The sequence below is a fragment of the Macrobrachium rosenbergii genome, chromosome 37, assembly GCF_040412425.1.
Source record: "Macrobrachium rosenbergii isolate ZJJX-2024 chromosome 37, ASM4041242v1, whole genome shotgun sequence".
NCBI lineage: Eukaryota > Metazoa > Arthropoda > Malacostraca > Decapoda > Palaemonidae > Macrobrachium > Macrobrachium rosenbergii.
In genome coordinates, this window is record NC_089777.1 from 8,997,499 (window position 1) to 9,011,974 (window position 14,476).

Below are 14,476 nucleotides of genomic sequence, written 5' to 3' on the forward strand. Positions count from 1 at the left end.
ATGACCTTTTGTGAAAATAGTGATAATTACAAAATTGTTTATTCCTGTGTGTAAATAAATGCAAACATAGGCACTAGCTCACAGATACAGTAATATATATATATATATATATATATATATATATATATATATATATATATATATATATATATATATAGAGAGAGAGAGAGAGAGAGAGAGAGAGAGAGAGAGAGAGAGAGAGAGAGAGAGAGAGAATGACCTTTTGCAAAAATAGTGATAATAGCTACAATGTTTGTCCCTTTGTGTAAATAAGTACACATACACACACACACACACAGGCACAGATACAGACACAGGCACTCGCTCGCAGATCCGGATAATCCTTAATTCCAGGAATCCAGAAAATTAATCCCACGTCCGGGGAATCTCGTGAGCATCGCGTGAGCGACCAACATTCTGCATCTTGCGGGAGCCATGAAGCGCATTAGGCGATGTTACTTTTCAGCGGAACTGAGGTGGTTTCCAGCAATCTTCTGCATCTCGTAGTAAAAGAGTCCGCAGCAGCAGCGGCAGGAAATAATAATAAAAAAGAATAAGAACATTCCCGAAAAAGTAAATGTTTACCGTAAGAATATTCCCGAAAAGGCAAACATTTTCGGTAAGAATATTCCTGAAAAGTAAACATTTTCCATTAGAATATACCCGAAAAAGTAAACGTTTTAATTAAGAATCTTCCTGAAAAAGTAAACGTTTTCTCTAAGAATATTCCCGAAAAAGTAAATATTTTCCGGAAGAATGTTCCCGAAAAAGTAAGCATTTTCCGTAAGAATATTCTCGACAAAGTAAATATTTTCCGTGAGGATAGTCCGGAAAAAAATAATAATTTTCCAAATGAATATTCCGGAAAAGTAAACATTTTCTGAAAGAATATTCCCATAAAAGTGAACCTTTTCTGTAAGAATATTCCGGAAAAGTAAACATTTTCTGTAAGAATATTCCGGAAAAAGTAAACATTTTCTGTAAGAATATTCCGAAAAAGTAAACATCTTCCGTAAGAATATTCCCGAATAATAAACGTTTTCCGGAAGAATATTCCGGAAAAGTAAATAATTTCTGTAAGAAGATTTCCGAAAAAGTAAAAATTTTCTGTAAGAAGATTCCCGAAAAAGTCAACATTTTCCGTAAGAATATTCCCGAAAAAAGTAAAAATTTTCCGCAGGAATATTCCCGAAAAAGTAAACATTTTCTGTAAGAATATTCCCGAAAAAGTAAACATTTTTTGTAAGAATATTAACGAAATAGTAAGAATTTTCACGAAAAAGTAAACATTTTCTGGAGGAATATTCCCGAAAAAAAATAAACGTTTCCGTAAGAATATTCCGAAAACATCAACATTTTCTGTAAGAATATTCCCGGAAAAGTCAACATTTTCCGTAAGATTATTCCCCAAAAAGTAAACATTTTGTGTAAGATTATTCCCGAAAAAGTAAACATTTTATGTAAGAATATTCCCGAAAATAAAAATTTTTTGTAAGAATATTCCCGAAAAAAGTTAACATTTTCTGTAAGAATATTCCAGAAAAAGTCAACATTTTCCTTAAGAATCTTCCCGAAAAAAGTAAACGTTTTCTGTAAGAATATTCCCGAAAAAGTAAACATTTTCCGTAAGAATCTTCCCGAAAAAAGTAAACATTTTCTGTAAGAATATTCCCGAAAAAGTCAGCATTTTCTGTAAGACTATTCCTGAAAAAGTAAACAGAAAAAATAAACGTTTTCCATAAGAATATTCCTGAAAAAGTAAACATTTTCTGTAAGAATATTCCCGAAAAAGTAAACATTTTATATAAGAGTTTTCCCGAAAAAGTAAACATTTTGTGTAAGAATATTCCCGAAAAATTAAAATTTTTTGTAAGAATATTCCAGAAAATTAAACATTTTTTGTAAGAATATTTCCGAAAAAGTAAGCATTTTCCGTAAGATTCTTCCCGAAAAAAGTCAACATTATCTGTGAGAATATTCCCGAAAAAGTCAGCATTTTCTGTTAGACTGTTCCTGAAAAAGTAAACAGAAAGAATAAACATTTTTTACAAGAATATTCCCAAAAAAGTAAACAGAAAAAGTCAAAGTTTTCCGAGAGAATATTCCCGAAGAAAAAGTCAACAGTTTCTGTAAGAATATTCCCGAAAAAGGCAACAGAAAAAGTAAACATTTTCTGTGAGAATATTCCCGAAAAAGTCAACAGAAAAAGTAAACATTTTCTGTGAGAATATTCCCGAAAAAGTCAAAAGAAAAAGTAAACATTTTCTGTGAGAACATTCCCGAAAAAGTCGAGATTTTCTCGGAGTGGAGAAAATCATTACGACGAAGCTTCGAAAGAAAAAGCTTGCTTCTAAGTGGAAGCCGTAAGTGATCTCCAGTCGATCTTCAAGCTGTACATAACCCAGCACGAGATACCGGATAACGAGGCCCACTCCCCTCCCCTCCCCTTCCCTCTCCCCCCTCCTCCCCCTTCTCCAATTGCGAACACCCCCACCTCTTCCCCACCTTTTTCCTCTCGACATATCCCACTTATTCCCCTACCCATGGTTCCCATTACTTCCCCTTTCCTCAACTCGCCTTCCTCCTCCTCCTCCTCCTCCTCCTCCTCCTCCTCCTCCTCCTCCTGCCTTCCCCTTCCTCCTCCTCTTCCTCCTCCCCTTCCTCCTCCTCCTCCTCAGCCATCACCTCCCTCCTCCCTCCTCAGCCCTCCTCCTCCTCCTCCTCCTCCTCCTCCTCACCCTGCCTTCCCCTTCCTCCTCCCCCGCCTCTCCCCCTCCTCCTCCTCCTCCTCCTCCTCCTCCTCCTCCTCCTCCTCAACTCGCCCTCCCCTACATCCTCCTCCTCCTCTTAACCAATCCAAGTTTTCATTTCTCCTCTCCCTCTTCTACCCCTGTGCCATCCATGCAGCCCCTACCTACCTCAACCCGTCTTCCCCGGTTCTCCATCCTGCCCCCTCCCCCTCATTCATACCCCATCCCACCCCCTCCACCCACCTGTTATGATCTCCCAGCCGTGATCCGATTTCCAGGAAGACCCCTGTATACGATCCTTCACGTCGAACTTTTTTTTTTTCACAGTCGCGTAATTACTGTACTAGGTATGGGTAAGGGACGGTTACCTTTATGCGGATTGAATGCGTCTTCATTTTGTCGATGCGTATTTACTGACTCCCTCGGAGTCTGGTTGTCAGGGGTGGATGTGGTTCACCCTTCGGTAGACATCCAGCAAGGGCGTCTGTGTGGATGAATGTGGCTCTCATCCTTTTGGTAAACTGTCATTTCTTTTAACTCGCAGTTCTTTGTAGATGCTTAGATTGCGAACTCGTTTCCGCTACTGTAAGAAATTGAGAATGTTTTGAACTGTGCTCCCATTTATCTTTGGGTTTAAGAAACTGAGAATGTTATGAGCTGTGCTCCCATTTATTTTTGGGTTTAAGAAATTGAGAATGTTATGAGCTGTGCTCCCATTTATTTTTGGGTTTAAGAAATTGAGAATGTTTTGAACTGTGCTGTCATTTATTTTTGGGTTTAAGAAATTGAGAATGTTTTGAACTGTGCTCCCATTTATTTTTAGGTTTAAGAAATTGAAAATGTTTTGAACTGTGCTCCATCTATCTTTGGGCTTAAGAAACTAAGAATGTTTTGAACTGTGCTGTCAATTATTTTTTGGGTTTAAGAAATTGAGAATGTTTTGAACTGTGCTCCATTTATTTTTGGGTTTAAAAAATTGAGAATGTTTTGAACTGTGCTCCATTCATCTTTGGGTTTAAGAAATTGAAAATGTTTTGGACTGTACTCCCATTTATCTTTGGGTTTAAGAAACTGAGAATGTTTTGAGCTGTGCTCCCATTTATCTTTGGGTTTAAGAAATTGAGAATGTTTTGAACTGTGCTTCCATTTATTTTTAGGTTTAAGAAATTGAGAATGCTTTGAACTGTGCTCCCATTTATTTTGGGGTTTAAGAAATTGAGAATATATTGAACTGTGCTTCAACTATCTTTGTGCCTAAGAAACTGAGAATGTTTTGAACTGTGCTCCCATTTATTTTTGGGTTTAAGAAATTGAGAATGTTTTGAGCTGTGCTTCATTTTTCTTTGGGTTTAAGAAATTGAGAATGTATTGAACTGTGCTCCCATTTATTTTGGGGTTTAAGAATGTTTTGAACTGGAATCTTAAGGTTTAAGAAATTGAATGTTTAGAACTGTGCTCCCATTTATTTTTGGGTTTATTTTTTGAGCTATGTTTTATTTTTGGGTTTAAGAAATTGGGAATGTTTTGAGCTGTGCTCCCATTTATTTTGGGGTTTAAGAAATTGGGAATGTTTTGAGCTGTGCTCCCATTTATTTTGGGGTTTAAGAAATTGGGAATGTTTAGAACTGTGCTCCCATTTATTTTTAGGTTTAAGAAATTAAGAATGTTTAAAACTGTGCTCCCATTTATTTTTTGGGTTTAAGAAATTGAGAATGTCTTCAACTAGAGTATGTTCTGTAAATTATTTTATGATCTGTTAATATTGTTAGGAAAAGTCCAGCTTTCGTAGAAAACGTTTCAAAATAAAATATTCTTCATCCTTATAAGTCTTGGTAGGGAAACGTTGATTTTTATTGGTGTATTAAATTTACATAATTTTATTCACCGATATTCCATTTTTTTTAGGAATCTAATGCGAGAGACTATTGATTAATATATAATAGAACGTTCATACGTTGATGATACTGTAATTTGTATTCGGTTTTAGTATGGAATTGCTTACCGGACTGATATTAAATGTTTTAACAGTTTTAAGTTTTCTGCAAAATAAAACTATTGTGCCGGATTTGTCTGTCCGTCCGCACTTTTCTGTCCGCACTTTTTCTGTCTGCCCTCAGATCTTAGAAACTACGGAGGGTAGAGGGCTGCAAATGGGTATGTTGATCATCCACCCTGCAATCATCAAACGTACCAAATTGCAGCCCTCTAGCCTCAGTAGTTTTTATTTTATTTAAGGTTAAAGTTAGCCATAATCGTGCATCTGGCAACGATATAGGACATGCCACCACCGAGCCGTGGTTAAAGTTTTATGGGCCGAGGTTCAAGGTAGATCTATTTTCGGTGGCCTTGATTATACGTTGTACAGAAAATCCCGATAGCGCTGAAGAAACTTCGGCGCAGTTTTTACTTGTTTATTTTTGCATTTAATTTTATATAATTTTATTCACTGATATTACTTTTTGGGGGGGGCTAATGCGAGAGACTTGATTAATATATAAAATATTCATACGTTGATGATACTGTGATTTGTGTTCAGTTTTACTATGGGATTGTTTACTGGACTGATATTAGACATTTTAATTAACAGTTTTTAAACATTGCAACTTCTTGCTTTGCATGTCATAATTATTTTGAAAGTTTTATATAGACAGAAATGGTTTTTATAGACAGATATTTTCAAAATTGAGTAAAACAATAGTTACAGTCTTATATGTAAACTGAGCATCACTGTTTTTTTTTTTTTTTTTTTTTTTAATAAGAACAACCTTTTAGTTGTGTAAACATTTCTCTCTTCCAAATAGCGTGCTGCTTCATTGTAAGCAAAGATTAATGTGCATGGCTTTGAATCATATTGTATGTCTCATAGCACTTTTGAAAAAAATAAAAAATAAAAGAAATATATTGAATGTCAAAATTCGACATATTTAATGTTGCTGAAGGTCAGTACTGTTTACTTCATCATCCTTTAGTGTTCTGAATGCAGTAGGGGCGGGGGCGGGGGAGGGGGTGGTGGTTGGGGGGGGGGGCTAGTGCCGTGAGTGCACCTCACGGGGTGCACTGTAGGCGTTACTTAAGGTTCTTTGCGACAACGTCCCTTCGACCCCTAGCCGCAGCCCCTTTCATTTCTTTTACTGTAATTCCATTCATATTATCTTTCTTCCAGTTGCTATCCAACCTCTCCTAACAATTATGAAATCATTTTTAACGTAGGTTTTCCTCTTGTTTCACCTTTCAAACCAACCTACTCTCAATTTCCTTTGTAGCGCCGAATGACCTCATGGGTCGCAGCGCTTGGCCTTCGGTCTAAACTCCATATTCCAATTAGTGTTGTGAAGATTTGTAAAATGCGAAATTCTAGGGAATATTTTTAAACGCATATCATTTGGGATCAACATATATCGCCAGAAAATTAACCAATTTTAAAAAGGAAATTTGATGAGTAGAATCCAAAAAGGTGATACTTTTGTCGTATTTAAACTGTTGCTAATATCGTAGGGCGATATAATTGTTTTACTAATGTGAAATTTGTATTTTCCATTACAACCATAATTACTTTTTTTAGTATATTTTCATGTATTTTTTAAAGGGAATGTTTTCATTTTATTGTTGTTACATTTGACCCCGTAGGGGGTTAGTGCCGTCAGTGCACCTCACGCGGTGCACTGTAGGCATTATTGAAGGTTCTTTGCAGCGTCCCCTCGGCCCTTAGCTGCAACCCCTTGCATTCCATTTACTGTACCTTCAGTCATATTCTCCTTCTACCATCTTGCTATCCACCCTTTCCCGACAATTGTTTCATAGTTCTACTGCGAGGTTTTCTTCCCGCTGCACCTTTCAAACCTTCTATTTTCTCAGTTTCCCTTTCAGAGCTGAATGACCTTATAGGTCCCAGCGCTAGGCCTTTAACGTAAATTCTGTATTCCATTCCATTCATATATTTGAAACCTGCAGTCCATCTCGGAGTGATTGATTCGCCTGACGTGTCGGATATTTTCCTTTTTTTTTTTTTTGCATATTAACTCTCTTATAGCCCGCAGTCTTTCACGGAACTGATTTGGCATAAGTTTATATATTCCTATTTATTAAAGGTATTGTAACCTGCTGTTCCCTTTAGGGCGACTCGATCTGGTGTTACTAGGCATAAACCTTTGAAAACATTTCTAACCTGAATGAGAGTTCGGAAACCTATATATGTATGTAAACCTGTTAATGAAATTGATTTAATTTTTAGTTTTCTGTAAAAGAAAACTATTGTGACGGCTTTGTCCGTCCGCACATCTTAAAAACTGCTGGTGGTAGAGGGCTGCGAATTAGCATGTTAAAAACTGCTGAGGGTAGAGGGCTGCGAATTGGTATGTTGATCATCCACCCTCCAATCATCAAACATACAAAATTGCAGCCCTCTAGCCTCACTAGTTTTTAAGATCTGAGGGCGGACAGAAAAAGTGCGGACGGACAGACAAAGCCGTGACAATAGTTTTCTTTTACAGAAAACTAAAAAATTTCTTTTACAGAAAACTAAAAAATGAAATAAATTTCATTTACAGGTTTAAATACATATTAAGGCTCTCGAACTCAGTAGATTTGATTTTATTTAAAGGTGGGTACACACATGAGAGCCGAACCTTGTACGTGTAACTGAGTTACGCATATACGGTTACAAGGTGTCAAAATGTTGAGGACGAACCGTAACCACGTTAAGCGCGTCACTTCATTGCAATCCACTGCGATCATCAGTCTGTCTTTGTCCGGGTTGTTTACCGACGATGGCCGCCATGCAAGTAGCAGCTGCCGCCTATATATATTTATATACATTATTTAACGAAGATGAAGCGAAATAAAAGAAGATGGTGGCAATCAAAGTCAAGGTTATATACTAGAAGGGTAGAATACAGTGGTCGGGAATTACTCGCCGACATGAGATTCCAAGAAGTTTCTGGCCACTACAAAAATTTCACCAGAATGTCTTCGACAGATTTTGAGAATATTATACGAGTAAAACTGGTGGGACCTAAAATTATGAAAAATGACACACATATGAGAGAAGCCTTGTTCATAGTCGGTGTCAACAAGTTCAGCAACCTCTGTTGATACGCGTGCAATACAGGTCCCGTCCACACATTGCGTAACGTGCAAAGAGACCTCCCTTTGATTCGGGGCCCAAAAACCGACAGTTGCCGGGACGGAGGGCGAACGGAGCCTCGAACCTCGCGGGTTCGGGGTTCGCGTTCGAGGAATCGTCCACACTTGCGTGTTTGTTACAAGAATCGGTTACAATACAAGGTTCTGTTCGCATGTGTGCACCCACTAAGGTTAAAGTCAGTCGTAATCGTGTCTCTGGCACCGCAGTATGTGTCAACAACACAGGCCACCACCGGGCCGTGGCTGAATTTCATGGGGCCGTGGCTGAGAGTTTCATGGCCGCGGCTGAGAATTTTATACAGCATTATATGCTGCACAGAAAACTCGATTGCGCCGAAGAAATTTCGGCGCATTTTTTACTTGTTTTTATTGAATTTGATAGTCAGGCACTTTGCGTGACTAGAGACTAAAGTGTAGAGAAACCTTAACTTAAAAATGAATACGTTTGATGGACTTTGAAATTAAGACTGCCGGATTATTTAGGTTTTTACTTATTGTATTTTTCCATGTCCTAATGTGTCTTTCGAAATTAAGACTGTCGGATTATTTAGGTTTTTACTTATTGTATTTTTCCAAGTCGTAATATGTCTTTCGAAATTAAGACTGTCGGATTATTTAGGTTTTTACTTATTGCATTTTTCCATATCCTAATATGTCTTTCGAAATTAAGACTATCGGATTATTTAGGTTTTTACTTATTGCATTTCTCCATGTCCTAATATGTCTTTCGAAATTAAGACTGTCGGATTATTTAGGTTTTTACTTGTTGCATTTTTCCATGTCCTAATATGTCTTTCGAAATTAAGACTGTCGGATTATTTAGGTTTTTACTTATTATATTTTTCTATGTCCTAATATGTCTTTCGAAATTAAGGCTATCGGATTATTTAGGTTTTTACTTATTGCATTTTTCCATGTCCTAATATGTCTTTCGAAATTAAGACTGTCGGATTATTTAGGTTTTTACTTATTTATTTTTCTATGTCCTAATATGTCTTTCGAAATTAAGACTGTCGGATTATTTAGGTTTTTACTTATTATATTTTTCCATGTCCTAATATTTCTTTCGAAATTAAGACTATCGGATTATTTAGGTTTTTACTTATTGTATTTTTCCATGTCCGAATATGTTTTTCCAAGTTAAGACTATCGGATTATTTAGGTTTTTACTTATTGTATTTTTCCATGTCCTAATATGTCTTTCGAAATTAAGACTATCGGATTATTTAGGTTTTTACTTATTGTACTGTATTTTTCCATGTCCTAATATGTCTCGAAATTAAGACTATCGGATCATTTAGGTTTTTACTTATTGTATTTTCCATGTCCTAATATGTCTCGAAATTAAGACTATTGGATTATTTAGGTTTTTAGTTATTGTATTTTTCCATGTCCTAATATGTCTTTCGAAGTTAAGACTATCGGATCATTTAGGTTTTTACTTACTGTATTTTTCCATGTCCTAATATGTCTCGAAATTAAGACAATCGGATCATTTAGGTTTTTACTTATTGTATTTTTCCATGTCCTAATATGTCTCGAAATTAAGACTATTGGATTATTTAGGTTTTTACTTATTGTATTTTTCCATGTCCTAATATGTCTTTCGAAGTTAAGACTATAGGATTATTTAGGTTTTTACTTATTGTATTTTTCCATGTCCTAATATGTCTTTCGAAATTAAGACTATCGGATTATTTAGGTTTTTACTTATTGTATTTTTCCATGTCCTAATATTTCTTTGTATATATTTGCACTTGGAATCGTGTTTCATATAGTCGCAAGAGCTACAAGCGTAATATTAAATATTCATCGTTACTGAATTTAATTACACGAACCATAGATTTTATCAAAGGCTTCAAAATGTTTCGATAAATATCAGAATTCGATGTAAAACGAAATCATGTCTCAATTTATAGACTCACTCAAAATGTATCATATGAAAACTAGGTTATATTTACAAAAATATGTCCAAATATTAAGTTGAAAGAACAGTGTTAAAATTTGAATGATATTGCTTTAATAATTTGATCATGTTTAATTTGGTTTTGTATGTTAGTTATTTTCTTCACATCTAGAATATATTGCTTTTGATAAGTTATGCAAAGAAGTAAAAGAAAAACAAAATTATATTGGCAGTCATTTTCAGTGAACCGTCAGGTTTATTTATCACAAGGTTCCAATTATTATTATTATTATTATTATTATTATTATTATTATTATTATTATTATTATTATTATTATTCTGGGAGTGTTTATTGTATGTATTTTGCTTAGTTTAGTTATTACGAATATCTTCTGACACTCATTGTTTGAAATATTTATCTTTACACGAAAAAGACATTCTGATTTGAATTCAAATTCATACTTTTATCGGAAGGAACGAAATTGAGTTGGAGTGAACCGACACAGAGAGAGAGAGAGAGAGAGAGAGAGAGAGAGAGAGAGAGAGAGAGAGAGAGAGAGAGAGAGAGAGAGAAATAGATTTCCAGCCTTGCGAGTTTTCTGTAAAAGTGGAATTTATTCCAGTGACCGAGTTATTCTCGGGGCCACATTTACATATTGATGTTATATCTTGCACACATCTTCAGAGCTGCGACGACATCTTTGCAAGTATATAGCGCATTTCTCGCCCGAGAATGTGAGAAAGATGTTCCTCTCCAAGTTTGCGAGAGAAAAGAGTGAGTCGCCTATATTCTCGCGTTCTAACTGGGTTTGGACCGAGATTCACTTTTCCTCGGTAATTCTCGAGAGGCTGACAGAAATGATGCGGTAAATATGCACGCTTACTGAACTTCTAGTTGGCTCTCTCTCTCTCTCTCTCTCTCTCTCTCTCTCTCTCTCTCTCTCTCTCTCTCTCATGCATGCACACACGTATATATATCCACATACATAGATAGAGAGGTGTATATATATATATATATATATATATATATATATATATATATATATATATATACACTTATATGTATACATATATATATAATGTATGTATGTATGTATACATATTTATATACATAATGTATGTATATATGTGTGTGTGTATTCTGTACATTATTTATCTTTGAAATTATCCAATGTACATAACAACTTTACCGGAAAAAGCTGCCTGTAGTATTTTTGCACCAAATTTTAACGATAAGATTTGGGCTTATCGTGGCTTTCAAAAACACATTATTGTAATGTGACGTGTTTTGTAAACAATTAAGGACGAAATGATAACCTTTGTTATACCGTCATTCGTCCACATCGGTAAACCCTGTTGAGAAATAACAACCGACAGACTGTTTCTTATAAAACCGCTCCGAGAAATAACATTTTCAAAGGGTTATTATTATTATTAGCTTGATGGCGCGCGCTACGCTGGACTGGAACCCGGCGCTGCCTGTCATGTTTCTGCTACCCTCCCGATCCCCTACCTACCCCGCCCCCACCCGGGGCGAACAAACAGGTTTGTAGGAGAAGGGTGGATGTGTCATGTTTCCCCTAACTTCCGGATCCCCTACCTACTCCGCCCCACCCAGGGCGGACAAACAGGTTTGCAGGAGGAGGGTGGATGTGTCATGTTTCCTCTAACTTCCGGATCCCGTACCTACCCCGCCCCCACCCGGGGATGACAAACAAGAAAGATCCGCTCGGGTTTTATTGTTATAGATTATTCAGAAGAATCTTTTTTATGTGGAACAAGCCCACAGGGGCCGTTGACTTGAAATTCAAGATTCCAAAGAATATGGTGTTCATTAGGAGGAAGTAAGAGCAAGTAAAGGGGAATACAGAAAAAAAGATTCACTTATTAAAAAGAAAAAATTATTAAATAGATAAAAATGTATTCAAATGCAAGGAGAATAGCATTAGGGTAGTAATGCCATGCATCTCCGCTTGAACTTTTGAAGTTCCAATTGCATGACATCCTCAGGGAAACTGTTTCACAGTCCAACTGTGTGAGGAGGAATAAAGGAACTCTGGAACTGAGAAGTTCGACATCGAGGCACATTTACTGCATATTGGAGCTGCTGTTCAGCAAATCTGATAGCTTTCGGCAGATAAAGGGGATCGGGGAATAATTTTTGTGTTAGAGCAGTTATCATAACAGGTGTCTAAGGGTTTTACTTATGGGGATAATATAGAACTGCTACAAATGCTAGATTTAGGGAAACTGGAAAATATGTCATTCAAGTTGATTTGAGAATAGGATAGAATATGGTGTTTAGGCCAAAGACTAAGCGCTGGGACCTATGAAAGGGAAAATAACAGTAAGAAAGTTTGAAAGGTGTAACAGGAGGAAAACCTCTCAGTTGCATGAAAAAATATTTTGAGACGGTGGAAAATCAGATGGAAGGAAGACCATATGAACGGAGGCACAGTAAAAGGAATGAATGAGGTTGCAGCTAGGGGCCGAAGGGACGCTGCAAAGACGCTTAAGTAATGCCTACAGTGCACCTCGTGAGGTGCACAGACGGCACTACCCCCATACGGGGTTCAAGTTAATTTGAAATTGAATCAGTTTTACTAAAAATGAAAATAGTATGCAAAGAGTCTTTTACGTAAGTTTAAGGCTCTGCTTTTCAGTAACCGGATGAGGAGCAGTTCATAATTTTCTGAAAGTAATCAACTTTTATTTAATCTCGCCTTTTACGGTTATCGTCATCTTTTGGAGGGAACACCAGAAAATTATAGCGTAAATATTATAACCTACGGACACGTTCCCTTAAAGTCATGCTATTATTTTTTATGGATTCCCTTAAAGCCATATGCTATTATTTTTTATGATTCCCTTAAAGTCGTGCTATTATTTTTTTATGGATTCCTTTAAAGTCATACTATTATTTTTTGGGTTCCTTAAAGGCTATTCCCTTGAAGGCATGCTATTGTTTTTTATGGGTTCCCTTAAAGTCATGCTGTTATTTTTTATGGATTCCCTTGAGGTCATGCTATTATTTTTTTCGGATTCCCTTAAAGTCGTGCTATTATTTTTTTATGGATTCCTTTAAAGTCATGCTATTATTTTTTATGGATTCCCTTGAAGTCATGTTATTATTTTTTATGGGTTCCCTTAAAGTCATGCTATTATTTTTTATGGATTCCCTTGAAGTCATGCTATTATTTTTCGGATTCCCTTAAAGTCGTGCTATTGTTTTTTTTTATGGATTCCCTTAAAGTCGGGCTATTATTTTTTATGGATTCCCTTAAAGTCGTGCTATTATTTTTTATGGAAGGTGAAACTTTTTTAATTTTCTGTAAAAGAAAACTATTGAGATGGCTTTGTCTATCCGTCCGCACTTTTTCAGTCCGCATTTTTTCTGTCCGCCCTCAGATCATAAAAACTACTGAGGCTAGAGGGCTGCAAATTGGTATTTTGATCATCCACCCTCCAATCATCAAACATACCGAATTGCAGCCCTCTAGCCTCAGTAGTTTTTATTTTATTTAAGGTTAGAGATAGCCATGATCGTGCGTTCGGCAGCGCTATAGGATAGGCCACCACCTGGCCGTGGCCGAAAGTGTCACGGGACGTGGCTCATACAGCATTATACCGAGACCACCGAAAGATAGATCTCTTTTCGGTGGCCTTGATTATACGCTGTACAGAAAACTCGATTGCGCCGAAGAAACTTCGACACATTGTTTACTTTTTATTGTTTTAGTATTTAACAGATCATCTCTGCAGTTGTTTACTTTTTATTGTTTTAGTATTTAACAGATCATCTCTGCAGTTGTCTTAATCATTCATCGACTCCCAGAACCTCGAGAGTGTATCATTTCCTTAAGGGATAAATATGGTAAGGCTTCGCTGACGCTGCACTTACCTCTCTCGGGATATTGATGCGGTGCACGCTTTTCCTTTACTTAGGTAACTTCATAAATACCGTCTTGAGTTACGTTGTCGGCACTTGGACCCCCTTCCCACCTCCCCCCGACTCCTTTCCCCACCTTTTCAACATTGTAGGTACCCTTGGCACGTCCTTGTTTATTCCCTTTTACTCTGGCGTTTTGTAATGATTTTATATCTGTTCTTTTGGTTTCGTTCTTTTACTGCCGGTTGTTTAAGTCCTCGCGAAGTCGTTCTGTTTCTTTTTCCTCTTCTTCTTCTTCTTCTTCTTCTTCTTCTTCTTCTTCTTCTTCTTCTTCTTCTTCTTTAGCTCACTGGGATTCCCTCATCTACAAGGCGTATGTATGTACCCATGGAAATGAAAACAGGAACGTGTTTCACAGAAATACTTTTCTGACTCACATCGGGGTCGAACCCCGGTCTCCCGTATGCATGTATTCACGTCTGTATGTATGTATTTTTGTATTTTTGTATGTATTTACGTATTTCTTGCATAAGCTGTTGACATTTTCGATATCCCCTCCAGAACCGGTGAATCAGTTTCAAGCAAACTTTTCCCAAAGCATATTTGAGTAAAGGGGATCCAGGATTGTTACAAAGAGTGTCCACGCATCCTTCCAAAAGGAGAGACAGCAATTTGAGGACATTTAAAATATTTTTAAATTTATTAGGCCTATAATGTTAAAACTTTCGTGAAAACCTCCATATGTGGTTCAGATCCAAATTTGCTCCCAATATGTCCAAAGTTCTGCGT

General features: G+C 36.7%; 1 long non-coding RNA gene across 1 annotated transcript in view; it reads left to right on the forward strand.

The window, feature by feature from the left end:
• The window catches only part of LOC136825131 (uncharacterized), a 327,719-nt gene extending 327,637 nt beyond the window's left edge, over positions 1 to 82 (forward strand). The window contains exon 4 of the long non-coding RNA XR_010849247.1: positions 1 to 82. This exon is cut by the window's left edge and continues 722 nt beyond it. This is a non-coding gene — a long non-coding RNA (uncharacterized lncRNA).
• The last annotated feature ends 14,394 nt before the right edge of the window (positions 83 to 14,476 follow it).